The sequence below is a fragment of the Hydra vulgaris genome, chromosome 06 (genome assembly GCF_038396675.1).
Source record: "Hydra vulgaris chromosome 06, alternate assembly HydraT2T_AEP".
NCBI classification, from domain to species: domain Eukaryota; kingdom Metazoa; phylum Cnidaria; class Hydrozoa; order Anthoathecata; family Hydridae; genus Hydra; species Hydra vulgaris.
The window spans coordinates 10,559,616-10,575,858 of record NC_088925.1 but is presented as its reverse complement, the minus strand read 5'-3'; the positions used below and the strand labels follow the sequence as shown (position 1 = coordinate 10,575,858).

Genomic DNA, 16,243 nt, shown 5'->3' with positions numbered 1-16,243 from the left:
CGCAACGCCTCATATGTAAAGCAAGAAAAATATTAAACAAACAAAAATTAACACAGCTGTACTATTCCTTTGCAATTATGCAAATATGTATTAGACACGCAATAATAAAACAAAACTTAAATCTCTTTAAGTTTTTTTTTATTATTACTTCTTCATCACACGCAGCTCACGCAATAAACTTTAATAACTCTAAGCCACTTTAAAAAAAATGAAAGTCCTAAATATTTACCAACTAAAAGTGTATAACATTTTATGCTTATGTTTAAATGTAAAGAAAACTTATCTTTTTGTGCATTAAAACCCGAAAATAAATGTGACCATTCTTTACAATGACATCACAAAAAATAAAAACAAAGAAGAAAAACTTAAATTTCGGAAAAAAGCAACGGAAAAAGATTTCAAACTAAGATTTTTTTTATTTATTTCATACATTTTTTAGAATTATTTATTTACGATTTATTTTTAGTTAGTTTTACTAAGTTATGCTCTTATGCGCAGGGCCGACGACACGGGTTTAAAAGTGAAGGGGCATAATCGTCAATTTCTAAAATAGATCTAGATATATAGGACTTTTTTTTATTAAATTACTAGATATCTACTAATTTCTTAAGTGAAAAAAAAAATTAATAAAAATGGTCTTTTAACCAAACCCGGTGTCGTCGGCTCTGATGCGATGTTGTAGTAATATCTTTCTTTCTTCAGTTTTTTAGCATATATAGTTTTACTTATTATTATTTGTTAGTTATTTATTGTTTTATTTTTTAGATATTATTTATTTTTTAAAAGTGATATATAAATTTTGTGTACAATGATATATTTGTTTTTATTTTCATTTTAGCCAATTATCATGTTTTATTCTACGGTGTTAGTTTCAATAAGTTTTTTTCTTTATTATCAATTTTGTTTCTTTAATTATTTATTTCTTTAATCTTATGTTTTTTATTTTTATTTTTTGCAAAAAGTACTTAACGTAATTTTTTGTTTTGTAATTTTGTTTTTGTAATGTTTGTTGTAACTTTTCTTTTGTTTTGATTTTCTCAATGTTTTCCTGTTTATATTTTAGTTATTTATTTAGTCATGATATTTGCAATATATTTTGGTTATTATATTATAGCATGTGATTAATATATTTACTAAATCTTTATAATTTTTTAAGAATATATTTGAGTTATATTTACTAATGCTAAAATAACATTATTATTATATGTTGCTATATTATCATTACAACCATTATTACTATGATTAATTATATATATAAATTTTTTTTTTTTTGGTGTTTACTTGAGATTAGTATTTTAATACAATTTGTGAAAATATTTTCTGAATATACATGAATTTTGTATTTCTTATCGCAGCCCATAAATATGGAATAAAATAGTTATACCTAATATCGATTTTTCTATTAATTTGACTTATAATTATTCCAAACAAAAGTTAAAAAATATTTTTCACTATAAAACATCTTTATCTATTTCTAACAATTAGATATTAATAGTTTTATTTTAAATTTATTTATTCAATAAAATATAGTCTATTCGCACATGAAAAACGTGCGAATAGACTATATTTTATTAAAGCCAAATCGCTTATTACTTAGTATATTGTTAAATATTTATTAAGCCTGATCACGCATAACGCGTTCAGATAATTTTGAGAAACTCGGTAAGGCGGTATTAGATCTATAATTAAAAATATTAGTGTCATCACCAGATTTAAAAATAGTTGATATAGAAGCATACACAATAGCTGACAAAGTCATAGACAATATTGTCAAGTTAGCATTGATGAAAGCAGTTGGTTTTTATGCTGTATAAATATCTAAAAAGAATTGACAAGTTTTTTTATTCATAAATTTTTCTATTTGAATATTCGACTACTTGGCAAAACTTTTGATATTTATTAGCTACCGACTGGTCAAAAAAGTATCTACAGGTTTTCATTTATCAATGCATGAATGAGAAAACCAAATGACGCACCTCTTAAATAGTGTCGAGTTTCTAGTAGTTAACAAAAATATTCTAGAAGAATAGTATACAGAAATAATCTAGAATAATAGTCTAAATTTTCGAGAAGAATAGTTCACAGAAGATTAGTCCATAGAAATTTCCTAGAAGATTAGTTACACATAAATTTCCTAGAAGATTAGTTACACATAAATTTCTCAGAAAATCTACTAAGTATCAAGCACTGTAAAATAAAAATGTTTTCTGAATAAATTTGAATTTATATCAAAACATGATTCCGTAATAAATAGGTTACAAAATTTTCAAATATTTTCGAAACTTCTAATACAAATGAATAGATATAATTATCCATTTAATAAAGATTTATAAGCAGAGCTTCAAAGCCCAGCATAAAAAAAACTACATACAAAATTTGTATTATAAGTTCCGTTAGTTTCCAGGCTGTTTCCAATGGGCCCGCACTTTAAAGCAGACGCAGACTCAATACATTTTTAATGAATATTTTTTGAATAAAAATACAAGTGCATTTGGTTAGATTTTTGCTGGAATTTTTATATATAATTTCTATGCCGAACAACTTTTATTGTAAAAGCGATTTTTTTAAAAAAAATGTTGAAACCGAACGTCTATACATCCGTCGCTGCTCTTAATACAGCTAAGCATGCTAAGCCATTTAAATATACATATTTTTAACTTTAATATAATTATTCAAGATAAAATTTTGCTAATCTGAACCATTCTCGCATCTAAACACTTATCAAAAATATATGTTCATTAAAGATATTTATTATGCCGTATTCAAACATAGTGAAAACAAATAAAAGTAAAGACCAAAACCATTGAATTTGCACAAATAAATAATCTAATTTATCGCGTTTATATTTTTACGGTAAAAGATATCGTTAATCCGCCAAACAGCTGATTGAGCAATAATCGTTTCTTCTGTAACTAATATTTGGTATAATAAGAACTTTAAAAAGAATGCAACAATTTTTCTCGAGAAAATTTTTATTAGAATCTCATTTGAAGTAATTCTAAACAGAAGAATAACATATATATATATATATATATATATATATATATATATATATATATATATATATATATATATATATATATATATATATATATATATATATATATATATATATATATGTGGTGGCCAAATTATTAGACTAGGCTACAAAACCGAGATTATTTTCGAATGTACCTATCTTGGTACAAATTAGTTATTAAATTAATGTATATATAGTTACTGCATGTATAGCCCAATGTTGCTTAAGTGATAATAAGTGCAATTTATTTTTATTTTCGCTCAAGATCCATTTTATTGAAAATTTTAACTGTAAATTGAATATTAAAATTTGGTCACCTGCTATCTGTTAGAGGTCAGTATTTTCTTATTTGTTTGATGTTTATGAGCAAAAATTAAAGGAAAATGTACATTAATAAGAGTTGCTTGACATTACATTAAAGTCAATCTTTTATTTATTTTTATTTTCTACATTAAAAATGAAGAAACATGTTTAATTAATAAAGCATTTTATGTCCTTTTAATAGATGGAAAAAGCTGCCGACTTGTCACCGACAAAATTGGCCAGAGTTGAGGTTTATCTATAAAAGACATCACTCACGCAAAAGGAGATTGCTAAAAATGTTGGAATAAGTCAGAAATCGGTATCGAGAATGAAGAAGATTCAGGCTGGTGAAAAATTACGAGGCAACCGTGTTGGCAATTGTGGCAGAAAAAAATCTATGTCTGTGCGAGACAACAGGTACCTCATGAAATACTGTATAAGAAACCGTAAAGCAACAAGCAAGATGTTGCAGGAAGAATTACAAAAAAGTAATGTACATGTGAGTACCAGAACAGTCAGAAGACAATTAGTTGTGAATGGTTTTCGAACTCGACGGCCACGCAGAAAACCAAAGCTGACTCCGGCAATGATCAAGAAACGTTTGGCATGGGGAAAGCAACACAAAAATTTCACTGAAAATGACTGGAGTCAGGTGTGTTTCAGTGATGAATCATCCCTTTACATCATGGATGAGAAAGCACCCTATGTACGTAGGAGACCCGGTGAAGAATTTCATCCTGACTGTGTTGCAAAGACAGTAAAGCACCCAACGTATGTCATGATCTGGTCAGTTATCTCTATTCATGGGCCTAGACGACTGTATATTGTTGAAGGCACCATGAATCAAGTTCAATACAAGAAGATGCTTGAGACACAACTGCTGCCTCAACTTGGCGAATGGTACCGACGGAGACCGTTCACTTTTATGCAAGATGAAGCACCTTGTCACACTACAAAGACAGTCAAGAAATACTTAGCTGACAACCACATTAGGCTTCTGCAGTGGCCAGGTAATTAACCTGACATGAACCCCATTGAGAACCTGTGGGAGATCATCAAAAGAAGAGTAGGAGGAATGAAACCAAAAAATAAGATGGAACTGACCGAGGCTTTGATCAATGTCTGGCATCATGACGACGAAATCCGTAAACTTTGCCCGAAACTTATTCATGGGATGCCTTCAAGAGTCCAGGCACTGCCTAAAAATAAGGGAACCCATGCAAAATATTAATTGACATGTTTCAACTATTCGAACTTTCATTGTCATTGTAATTTATTTCATTTTTTATTGTTACTTTTTGCATTTTTATTGTAATTTTAACTTAGTCTTATTAATGCAAAATTTAAGCCATCTTGGCATTTGAATATCAAGTCCTAATTTTGCATTGTATTTAATTGTTTTTATACTTAAACGGTTCAATTTTGTGCTTTTTTACAATAAAATATTGCGCTTCTTAACTTTTCTAATTTTTTGTAATGTTTTGAAGTAAAAATGTTGCATTATTTATGAATAAATTTCACAAATGTATCAAAAATTGCATTTAATCTAATAATTTGGCCACCACTGTATATGTATAAAAATACGCACACGTGTGTGTGTGTTCGCACACAAAAAGTGTGTGTGTGTGTTCGCAACGTTCGTTTAAGAATGTCCCAGCTAACACAAAACGTTCAAGTTCGTTCGTCGAACGTTGCGAACGTTCGAGAACATTTTATGAACGTTCTTAAACGCTCGCAACGTTCGTTGAACGTTTTGTGTTAGCTGGGGTATATATATATACACATATATATGTGTGTATATATATATACATATATACACACATATATAAAGACTCATCAGAAATCCTTCATTTCTGATGAGCCTTTATCGATGAAACACAGTGTAAAATGAAAAAAATTTTTGTTAAGTGATTTTCTACTAATATATAATTGTTCTGTTCTTTTAAGAACATTGAGCACTCTATTTTTGTAGAATACATTTTAAAGTTGTTTAAATATATATATATATATATATATATATATATATATATATATATATATATATATATATATATATATATATATATATATATATATATACACACACATATATGTATGTATATATGTGTGTATATGTATGTGCGTATATATATCTACATATTTATGTGTGTATATATATATTTACATATATGCATGTTTATGTGTGTGTATATATATATATATATATATATATATATATATATATATATATATATATATATATATATACACACACACATATATATATATATATATATAACCCATTTATTTAACCATCAAATGGAAAAAATTACAAAGTTATTTATAATTTTACAAAATTAGGTTCGGTGTCACTCATATAGTTAAAAACTAGCCATTGGAGTGACACCTTAATGAAATAAATAAAGCAAAAAAATGTAATATAGATAGCGACCAAAAAAAATTAAAAAAATAAAACAAAATAAAAAGAACAATATTATCTTAAAAAGACAAATAACACAAAAAAGGGAAAAAGTGAATAAACTGACATGAGAGATAAAGAATGAAACAACGCAAGGTTTGATGATCTGAAGCATGATAGAAAGTAAAAAAGAAAACAAAAGGATATTTTTAAATATTATGATGAGACAAAAAAGAAATAACTCGAATAATAGCAACAAACATAAAAAGCAACGATAATAAAAATAATTTGTAACAAGGCCACAAAAAAAATACACGTCAACATAAACAATACACAAATGTACACATCAATAAAAACGATACATAAAGTATAAACAAAACATAGAAATACAAGACAATATAAAAAAATATATAAAAACACACGACGTTATAAACAATGCACAAAAAAAAACGACAGTAAAAAAACAATCCCAACAACATAAGCTAATAAAACTTTTAAAATGTTATTTTTGTTTTTATTTTCGAATTTATCACGAACATTTTTATTCTTTTAACTTTGTGTTTAGTTTTTCTGTTTATTTAATGTTTTTTCTTCAATTTTTATTCTTTTATATTTTCATTGTTTCATTTTTTTATTTTTCGATTCTTCTATTCGAAACAATTTTTATTTGCTTTTCTTTTTTTCTCTTATATCTATTTTTCACCTTTTCACTGTTAAAAAAATGCTTCCTCAATTTGCGATGTCATTGCAAAGTGTATATATATATATATGTGTGTGTGTGTGTGTGTGTGTGTGTGTGTGTGTGTGTGTGTGTGTGTGTATAAATTGATTTTTTGACAAGATCGAATAAAAATAACTGCATAATTTTTACTCCTAAAAGTTTCATGGATATTGTGGTTTATCCTCCTCCGGTTGCAATATAGAGGCCACATACCCGGACCTGCGAAGACGACTTCAGCTCGTTAAGGAGCATCATAACCTGCTTCGCAGACCAAGAGTAAGTGAATTTAAGAAGAACGAAGGATAATGGTGTGAAAGTCAGTTAGAAAGATAGCATAGAGAGAGCGGACAGATATTGCACTGATGTAAGAATGTGCAATAAGTACTGTTAATTTGCGAACCTTTGTATGATATTATGCGAAGATTTTCATGAAGGCAAAGCAAGCATTTTTTTGTTACGTTACTGTAGACGGGGACTTGTTTAATGTTTGACCAGCTTAATTTGTGTGTTATTTTTAAGTTTTCATTTATCTGCCATATATTAAATAAAAATGCCATTATTAAATAAATGCAAATTAATTAATTAAAACATTAACAAATATATTTTTAAAAAAATGCCATTATTAAATAAAAAAACAGAAATAATATCTAAGTGCCGTCACGAAAACAAGTTCTTGCTTGACAACCACAAGCCCAAAGATTAAAAAACCAAACCACGCTCGCAAATAGTAACAGTTTTATAATTGTCTTTTGAACATCCCGATGTTTATTAAGAGTATAATACATAAGCTGTTGTCATGTTATTTAACTTATGATAGTACTTGGTGAAGTAGCTTAAGATGATACGTTTTTAGACGCTCAAGATGAGATGCGGCTTTTTATTAAGAAAAGCGCGTTTTTTTTAAGTTATTCTCCATGGAGCTTTATTTTGGTATTTCAAGAGCAAAAGTTTTTTCAAAAAATAATATTGCAAAAAGATAGTAAAGATTTTTTTTTTTTTATGGTTGAGATAATTATTTTTTACTTAAGTATAGTCCTTAAAGATACAATTTTATTTAATTTTTTTTTGTTATTTTGAGTTCCATTAAAAAAAAGCTCATTTTAGAAAACTGGTTTCCTAAGATGAGATGATTGATGTTGAAAATAACGCAATTTTTGGTATAAAGATTTTTTTTAAGAACTATTCATGTATATTCTTTAATAGGAAAGATTAAATAATGATAATCTGCAAAAAGAAATATAAATATTATTTTATTTAATATAATATATAATATAATATTTCGGCTGCAAAAAAACAATAGACTGTTAAGATGCTTAACATACGCAACCTTCCCCTACTTATCAAAAATATATATATATATATATATATATATATATATATATATATATATATATATATATATATATATATATATATATATATATATATATATATATACACACAGTATTGTGCAAGAAAGATTGGAAGTAAGAGTTAATCCTAGAAGAAGAAGAGTAGGTGACTCATCGAGTACATCACCGTTCATAAATATAGGAAGATCTAAATTATTGCGATAACGATTGGCTGAAAAAAATTGAGTTTTATCTGAATTAAAGTTCACCAGCCACTGTGAGCCCCATTTGTAAAAATTTAGTGGATTCTATACCAAATCATGTGCAGAAAGTCATAGCAGCACGAGAAAGACACATAAAATATTAGTGCATGAGTTTTTATTTTATTAGAGTAAGAAAACTTAAAATTGAATTTTTATTCTTTTTAACTTTGATGCAATTAATTTGCACAATACTGTATATATTTAAAATCAATTTGCAATATTACTATCGGTGGAGAAATAGTATAAAAAGTATTTTTAAAATAATTTTAACCGTAACAGATTCAAAAACCCTCTGCGCAAACTCGTAATTTTGAAATTATAAAATTTTTCAAAAATAAATTGTTGAGACAAATTGAAAAGTCTTGTTTTTAAAAGGAATGACCTTTATGAACTAAAATATTAGTAAAATAATACAAAGCAACAAATTTACATAGGGCTGAAAATACCTTACGAACAGCGCTGTGGCTAGAGGATCAGACCCCCCCCCCCAACCTGTCGATAGAGTTATTAAAAACTTGTATTACTAGGTGTATTACTAAAAAAAAATCCTCATATTTGGAAAGGACCCCTAAATTTGAAAAAGAGCCCCAAATTGGCAGAACTGGAAATTGTCTAGCGTGACTAACCTCCATGCTTACAAACAACGCATAAAATCTATGTAACTTGGAGTAAAGGTATTTTTTGTTGAGGATTTGATGGATTTGGAAACATTTCTTGTACAAATTGGACAGTTCATTTTACTATACAATAGATAAATCCAACATCATGTGTTAAGTCATCAGATATAAAACATAAAGACAATGGTTCACTTTTAGTAGCACTCTCATCATTTTTGTTATAAATAACTACATTATGTAATGTGCATTGCTGTTGCTTCAAAATCAACCAAAACAATAATTTCATTTATGGGTATAGATGACTTTAATGTATTTAAATATTTACCTTGTGCTTTAGCAATATAAGAGTGAGGTGTTATGCTATCAAGTTTTTCACTAAGACTTTCAATGAATTCGCCTATTGTAGATGTGTAACTTAAAAGTTCTGCTCTATCTGTTGTACTCCATCTTCATCAACTTTGTCGTTCTCTTCAAATGATCCTTCATTTTGAAATAGATTTGCAGTTAATTGATAATAATTTGAACTCCAGGGCAATGATTACATCTATGGACCATGCATTCCTTTGACTCTCTGCTACAAACAATCTTCTCAATAAGTTCATGGTAACTCTTTTCCAGTTTAACTGCGCTAAGCATAAGCTTTAGGTTTTAATGTATTACACATATACAAACAGCATGGGTTCCTTTTTGACCAGCATAAATACACCATTTTGGCTTTAACTGAGCAAATTTAGAAAATCCTATTTTGGATTGAGGGTGCTCAAGCTTGAACTCAATAAACAATTCCTTTAAATTGCAAAGAAGTAATTGCTTTGATACATGTTTATTTTTGGATACACTTACAAAATCTTTTATACCTGGCAACTGCCGACTGAACTGATCATTACAATAAAAGCTTTCCACCTTATCAATATCTGATTCAATTCTAACAATGTTAATTTTTTCTGGAAGTGTTAGTATTCCTTTTTCAAATTTAAGTTTTCTTGCTTAAGTTATGGTTGACTTTAAAATATTGAATACTTCAGCTAAATATTATTCACAATATATCACTGAATATAATCAAAATAATTTCATTTCCAGACTGAATATAATGCATTTCCAGATTATTCAAAAAGTTGTGCAAAAGGACCTAGATAGCCATATGATGGTTATCGCTGTGTGTTAAGCCAAATTACCAAATTTCTGTTTACGCTTCTGACAACAACAACAACAACAACAACAACCAAAATTTTTACACCTGTTGCATTAACATTGAGGATAACTGATAGCTTTTTTGACATAAAATCAGTAACTTTCATTAATTTTCTTTTCCCAAGAGAAATTTTTGCATGTTGTGGAACCCCGTGAATTTTACTGGTGATACATCTATTTTATTAAAACTGGTATTTATAAGTTCTTTTTCTTGTGCAATTTCTATATCTTCTTTAAAAAATGTTTGTTCCAGAAAATCATCTTCACCATTGTGGTCCTGTAAGGTAGACCAATCATCTATTTTTTTAACCACTTCTTTTCGACATGAAGGACACATTCTATAACCAGGTGTTGTTTCAATACCAATTGAACACATATCTTTTTCCAGTTGAACATCAATTTCTTAAATGGGTCAATGCAATTTTTTTGGAATTTAGCAAACCGTTTAATTTAAATTTTCTCATGACGTAAACAGATTTTAACATTAGCATCTAATATTATTAGCCCAAATCTATATAATAATAAATTTCTCTCCCTGAATAGCTTGATAAATCTTTCAATCCAATTGATTTAGTGTACACCATTTTATGACATTGATCATTTGATAAAATACCAACTGTACACAAAACTTGTTCATTTTAATCATTTAGTTTTTAATTAGCTATAGATAAACACAAAATACACATAAATACATTTATTTAAAATGTAGAAAACTTTTATCATTAGTATTTTTAAATATGATATTAAATATTTATTATTTTTTAAATTTTGATTATAACTTTATAAGTTTTTTTATTTTAATGATTAACTACAGAGAAAGAACAACAGTTGGTAAAATTTCAGACTAATACTGAGTCTTAGCTTATTAATCAGGGGTGTGAAGTTGTAAAAAAAAGTACCGACTCCGACTCCAGTCATTGAAATTTTCAGAGTACGACTCCGACTCCAACTCCAAAGCAAAATTTTTGAAAAATTCTTTAAAAAATATTACATGATAATTAAAAAAATTTTTTGTGCCAAATTTATGAAAAGTTCTTTGAGGTTTAGTATGAATATAAAGTTAACTGAATATTTTGTTCACGCACGTGCAATACCAAGAAGTTTTACTATTGGAATTGAAGTTGCGATTTTGTTTAGCGACTCCGACTCCGCTAAAATTGTTGCAACTCCGCGACTTCACAGCCCTGGTTTTAATATTGAGTGTTTATTTTGTTTTAGTAAAAGATGAAATAATATTCATAAATTAGAAAGCATAAGATTATTTTAAAAAAATATCTATTTGAATTAGAGTTTCTTTAAATTTTTTTTTTAAACATGTTCGCTTCCAACAAGGCTGCAAGCAACCACTAATTGGAGTTGAAAGTTACTGTAACAGAAAAGATGAAGATTTTAGAGCAAGATAACGATTGACAGATGACTTAAGAGATTGTAAATTATATGAATCAGGAAAGCATGATGAAGGAAGCGAATTCCAAAGAGCTGATGGTCGAGGAAAAAAACTAGACAAACAAGAGTTTTTGGAGCACTTAAGAACAGTCACAGAAAAAGGATGAGACTTAATTGAATGATGAGTAAATCGAGAATGAATTTTAGTAGATGGCACAAGAGACGCTAGCTCTTTAGAGCAGTGCCCATTATAGTATTTGTAGAAAAGAGAAAGAGAAGCAACATTATGACGATGCGATAATGGTTGGAGGTTGGCTGCAAGAGCAGGTCCAACTATGTTTACAGTGCATTTTTGCACCTTATCTAAAAGAGAAAGAGCATCATTAGAAGATCCGCCCCAGATATGGCAACAGTATTCCATACAAGGCCGGATTTGAGATTTATAGAGATAGATAATTGAATCCGAAGTAAGAAAGTGTTGAGCTCGATAAAGAGATGCAACCTTAGCAGATGCTAATTTTGCAACAGATTTGATATATGGTTTCCAAGAAAGATCGGAAGTAAGAGTTAATCGTAGAAGATGAAGATTGGATGACTCTTATTGCAATAATTTAGATTGGAAAATCTAAATTATTGCAATAACGATTGGCTGAAAAAAATTAAGTTTTATCTGAATTGAAGTTCACCAGCCGCATGCTGTAGCAGAAATGAGATCCAAGCTCAAATGTCCCCTCCAAGCAATCAGAAAGTGTTGGCTTCTTATCATGACAAGAATAAATGATAGTATCATCAGCAAGCAATACCACCTTAGATGTGAGAATACCTGAAAGATCGTTAATGTAAATTAAAAAGAGTATAGGGCCAAGGATTTAACCTTGTTATACTTATTATATACAATGTTGTTATACTCCAAGAAAATCGTGGAGTTAACAGTATCAAAACAGACATTTGTACACAAATGAAGAATATTATATTATTACTTATTCAAAGTTTTTCAATGTAATGTTGACCCAGTGATGTTAAAAGTACAAAAACACTTTCTAAGAAACTTTGATATTTTAGCAAACAATAAAGCATCACGGAGTAGACCTTATATATAATCATATATGCATATATATGTATATATATATATATATATATATATATATATATATATATATATATATATATATATATATATATATATATATATATATATATATATATATATATGAGGCATTCCATGAGAAAGTGGGACAGGCATGTAACCTAGCATCTCAGATTTTCTTCTTACTTTGTTAAAATGGTCACCTATATAACATAGACTACCTTGCAAAATTTTAGCACTGATATCAAATGGGTTTTGAAGATATTGTTACTTTAAAATCAGCTATTTTTAGCAGTTTTTTTGTTTGGCAGCCATTTTGATTTTACTATAGTTTTTGTTTTACAAGTTACTGTTTAACTAACCATGTAATTAAGCTAAAAATTAGCACCAGTTATTTAATTATATAATTATTTCAATTAGAGTGAGGAATCAGAATATGATATTTGTTTTCAATGAAAATATTTAGAACTATATCAATATGGGGATTATGCTTCACCTGTAGCTATTTTTGAAATTTTAACAAAGGATATCAAAACCTATATTAACCAATTGATCTGCCTGACACTTCACAGATACTCCTGTAGCATCTGGTGCTCCCTTGCCATGTTCACTTTCTAAAAATTTCCAACAGGTTGAATAAAATTCTAAAACTATTTGTTTTAGAATTTCATTCAGCCCGTATAGTTAGGGTTAGTATTCAACATTATTGAATACTATCTCCAAAGTTTACTATCTCCACAATTTCCTGAAAACTAGACCTCATTCTTAAAGTTTTATTTCATAGAGTGATCTAAAATTATTTCTTTTGACTAAGATGATTCAAAACAGTAAAGGCTCAGGAACTATGAAACTTATCAATTGCACCCAGACAAAGAATTAAGTGTTATGTATCGAAATTTAAGCTTTGTTGATACAATTCTCACATGCTACAATTTACATCAACATTTCCATGTTTACATTTACATCAATGATTCCAGAAAGCAATAGCATGGTAATTTTTTTTTTGTATTAAAATATTTTGGCAATTTTGCTTTTAGCAACGAACTTTCAAAGAAAATTGTGTGATAAAACAAACTTTAATAATAAAGATTTTTTTTTAACTTTTAAATTTTTTCATAATGCAGAATCTGAATAGTGATAAAAAATATTTTGACAGCCAAACCAAAGGTAATAATCCAAGGTAATAATCCAAAGGTAATAATCCAGCCAAACCAAAAGTAATGATCATCATTACCAACAATATAGCAACAATATTATCAATCTGAGTCACTTCAATAAAACTTTGATTGTCTCATTGATTGAGCAAATAATGTAGTGAGCCATCATGAAATACATCAAACGAATGATTTAATTGATACAAGTGATGTGACCATTTTTTTTTAAACATCTACACTTCCAACAAGGCTGCAAGCAACCACTATTAGAGCTGGAAGTTACTGGAAGCGAAAAGATGAAGTTTATAAAGCAAGATAACAATTAACAGACAACCTAAAAGATTGCAAGTTATATGAATCAGGAAAACAAAATAAAGGGAGCGAATTTCAAAGAAATGATGTTCGAAGAAAAAAACTATATGAAAAAGAATTTTGGAGATCTTAGGAACAGTCATAGTAAAAGGACGAGACATATTTGAGTGACAAGTAATACGAGAATGAATTTTAGTTTATTTTAATTTTACACGAGAATAATATTAGTAGTTGGCACAAGAGACGCTAGTTCTTTAGAGCAGCACCCATTATATTATTTATAAAAAAGAGAAAGAGAAGCAACATTACAACGGTGTGATAATAGTTAAAAGTTGGCTGCAATAGCAGGTCCAACTATGTTTTTAATGATTTTTGCATCTTGTCTAAAAGAGAAAAGGCATCATTCAAAGATCTGCTTCAGACATGGCAACAGTATTCTATACAAGGACAGATTAGAGATTGATAGAGATAAAGAATAGAATCTGTAGTAAAAAAGCTGCAAACACAATAAAGAGATGCCAGAGAGATGCAGCCTTAAGTAAAGGTTAATCCTAGAAGTTGAAGGGTAGATGACTCATCAAGTACAATACCCTTTATAAATTATTATGATATTAGGTTATTAAGATAATGATACGCTGAAAAAAATTGAGTTTTATCTGAGTTAAAATTCACCAGCCACTAAGAGTTCCATGTTGTAGCAGAAGTGAGATTCTTTTCAAGCTCAAACCCCCCTCCAAGCAATCAGATAAAGTATGGGGCCAAGGATAGTACCTTGAGTACCAGATACACCGTAAGAAGAGAGCTTATAGAAAAAACCAGCATGACAGACTTTATCGAAGGCTTTATAAATGTCGAGAGCAATAGGTCTAACCTCTCCACAACTATCTAATGCACGGTAAAACCTATCAGTTATTACCGTTAACAAATCAGCAGTAGAACGAGTGCATTAATCCATATTGATGATCAGAAAGTAAGTAATTAGATTCAAGATGAGAGATTAAGTGTTTGTTAAATAAAGACTCAAAAGACAAGTCAGATCGCTCTCCAGGATTTTTTAAAATAAGGATAACAGATGTCACTTTTCAGCAGGCTGGAAAACAAGACTCTGATAAGCACTTGTTAAATAGTTTTGAAAGTATAGACAACAGCTCTGGAGAACACCTCTGCAAGACTATAACAGGTATGTTGTCCAAACCACAAGCTGTAGAAGAGTCTAAGCAGGAAATCACTTTAGATACAGAAACTGCGGTGATACAAATGTCAAGCAATGAATCAACTCGTTTGTCGGCTATATCAGGTAGGATGTGATTAGTGGTATCAAGAGATGAGATTGATGAAAAGTTCTTAGCAAACGACTCAGTTTTATCCTTAGGTGAATTAAAAAAATTTGAACCATGCAAAGTGGAATAACAGGTTTGTCCTTATTATAGACACTTATAACAATTCTTTAGACTCCGCAACTTTAAACAAAATCATTTCATGGAAAGAATTGTGTACCAATGCTTTCAGACAATGCAAAATACAAATATTTGCTGCATAGTCATGATCCAGTCACTGTGAACTCGAAACCTGTATTTGGTAAACTGACCCATGGAAAAATACATACACCAAATAAGAAATTTAAACATGAGATTGTGGAGATAAACCATTGAGATATTAACAACATGCTGAAATTTTAATTTCAAATATAAAGATTACTTCTTCTTTGACTTAACTAAAATTAATGAAGAACTTTAGCTTAAGTCATTTTGTAAATGCAACATTTTTTTGTTTTGTTTTTCTGAACAATTTTTATATACCAATGGAGTTTTCTGGCTATTTTAATATGATTTTAATATGTAAGTGGCACAACTCATAACTTAAAACCAAACTTGGTATTTGAGTAACAAAGTCAGTATTTTTACACTTTAAATACTAAAAGATCAGCTGTACACTTAACTGGTTTTTTAAAGAGTGTTTTTCAAAACCTTGTTTGCAAAAACAATGTTCTGACTTTTTTTTACACCAAGATTTCCGTTTAGTTGGAAAATTTAGAAATAAAAGACCAAAAGCGTGAAAATCTAAAAATGTTGTGCCAAAAAAGATTTTACTCTAAGAATGCTAATAAAGGTATAAAAAGGTAAAAAAAATAATAAATAATAAAGGTTGAGTTAAGTAAAATTGACACTTTTTATTACTTATGATTAGAACGCTAAAAAAATCATACAGAACGTTATCGTACAGAAAAAAAATTGTTTTATGTATTAGTATTTCAGTAAAAGTATTTTTTTTTTAAATTTTTTATTATTATTCAAAATGGCAACAAAACAGCAAGTTGTGATGTTATTTTTCATGCTAGAGTGGAAAATCCTAATTTGCCTCTTGAATTGATTGTAAAAACTGTTGGATGTTGTAAAAGCACTGTGATTATAATTGCACTTGATTATAAGCACTGTGATTATATATTTAAATAAGTATGTGA

At 28.6% G+C, this 16,243-nt stretch overlaps 1 protein-coding gene across 2 annotated transcripts in view; it reads right to left on the bottom strand.

The window, feature by feature from the left end:
- Positions 1-2,203: 2,203 nt before the first annotated feature.
- Positions 2,204-16,243, bottom strand: part of LOC100198744 (transmembrane protein 87B) — a 52,916-nt gene continuing 38,876 nt past the window's right edge. For both annotated transcript variants that reach the window (XM_065799193.1, XM_065799194.1), the window contains exon 20: positions 2,204-2,998. The gene's annotated coding sequence lies outside the window, so the exon portion shown is untranslated. The remainder of the gene's footprint in view (positions 2,999-16,243) is intronic.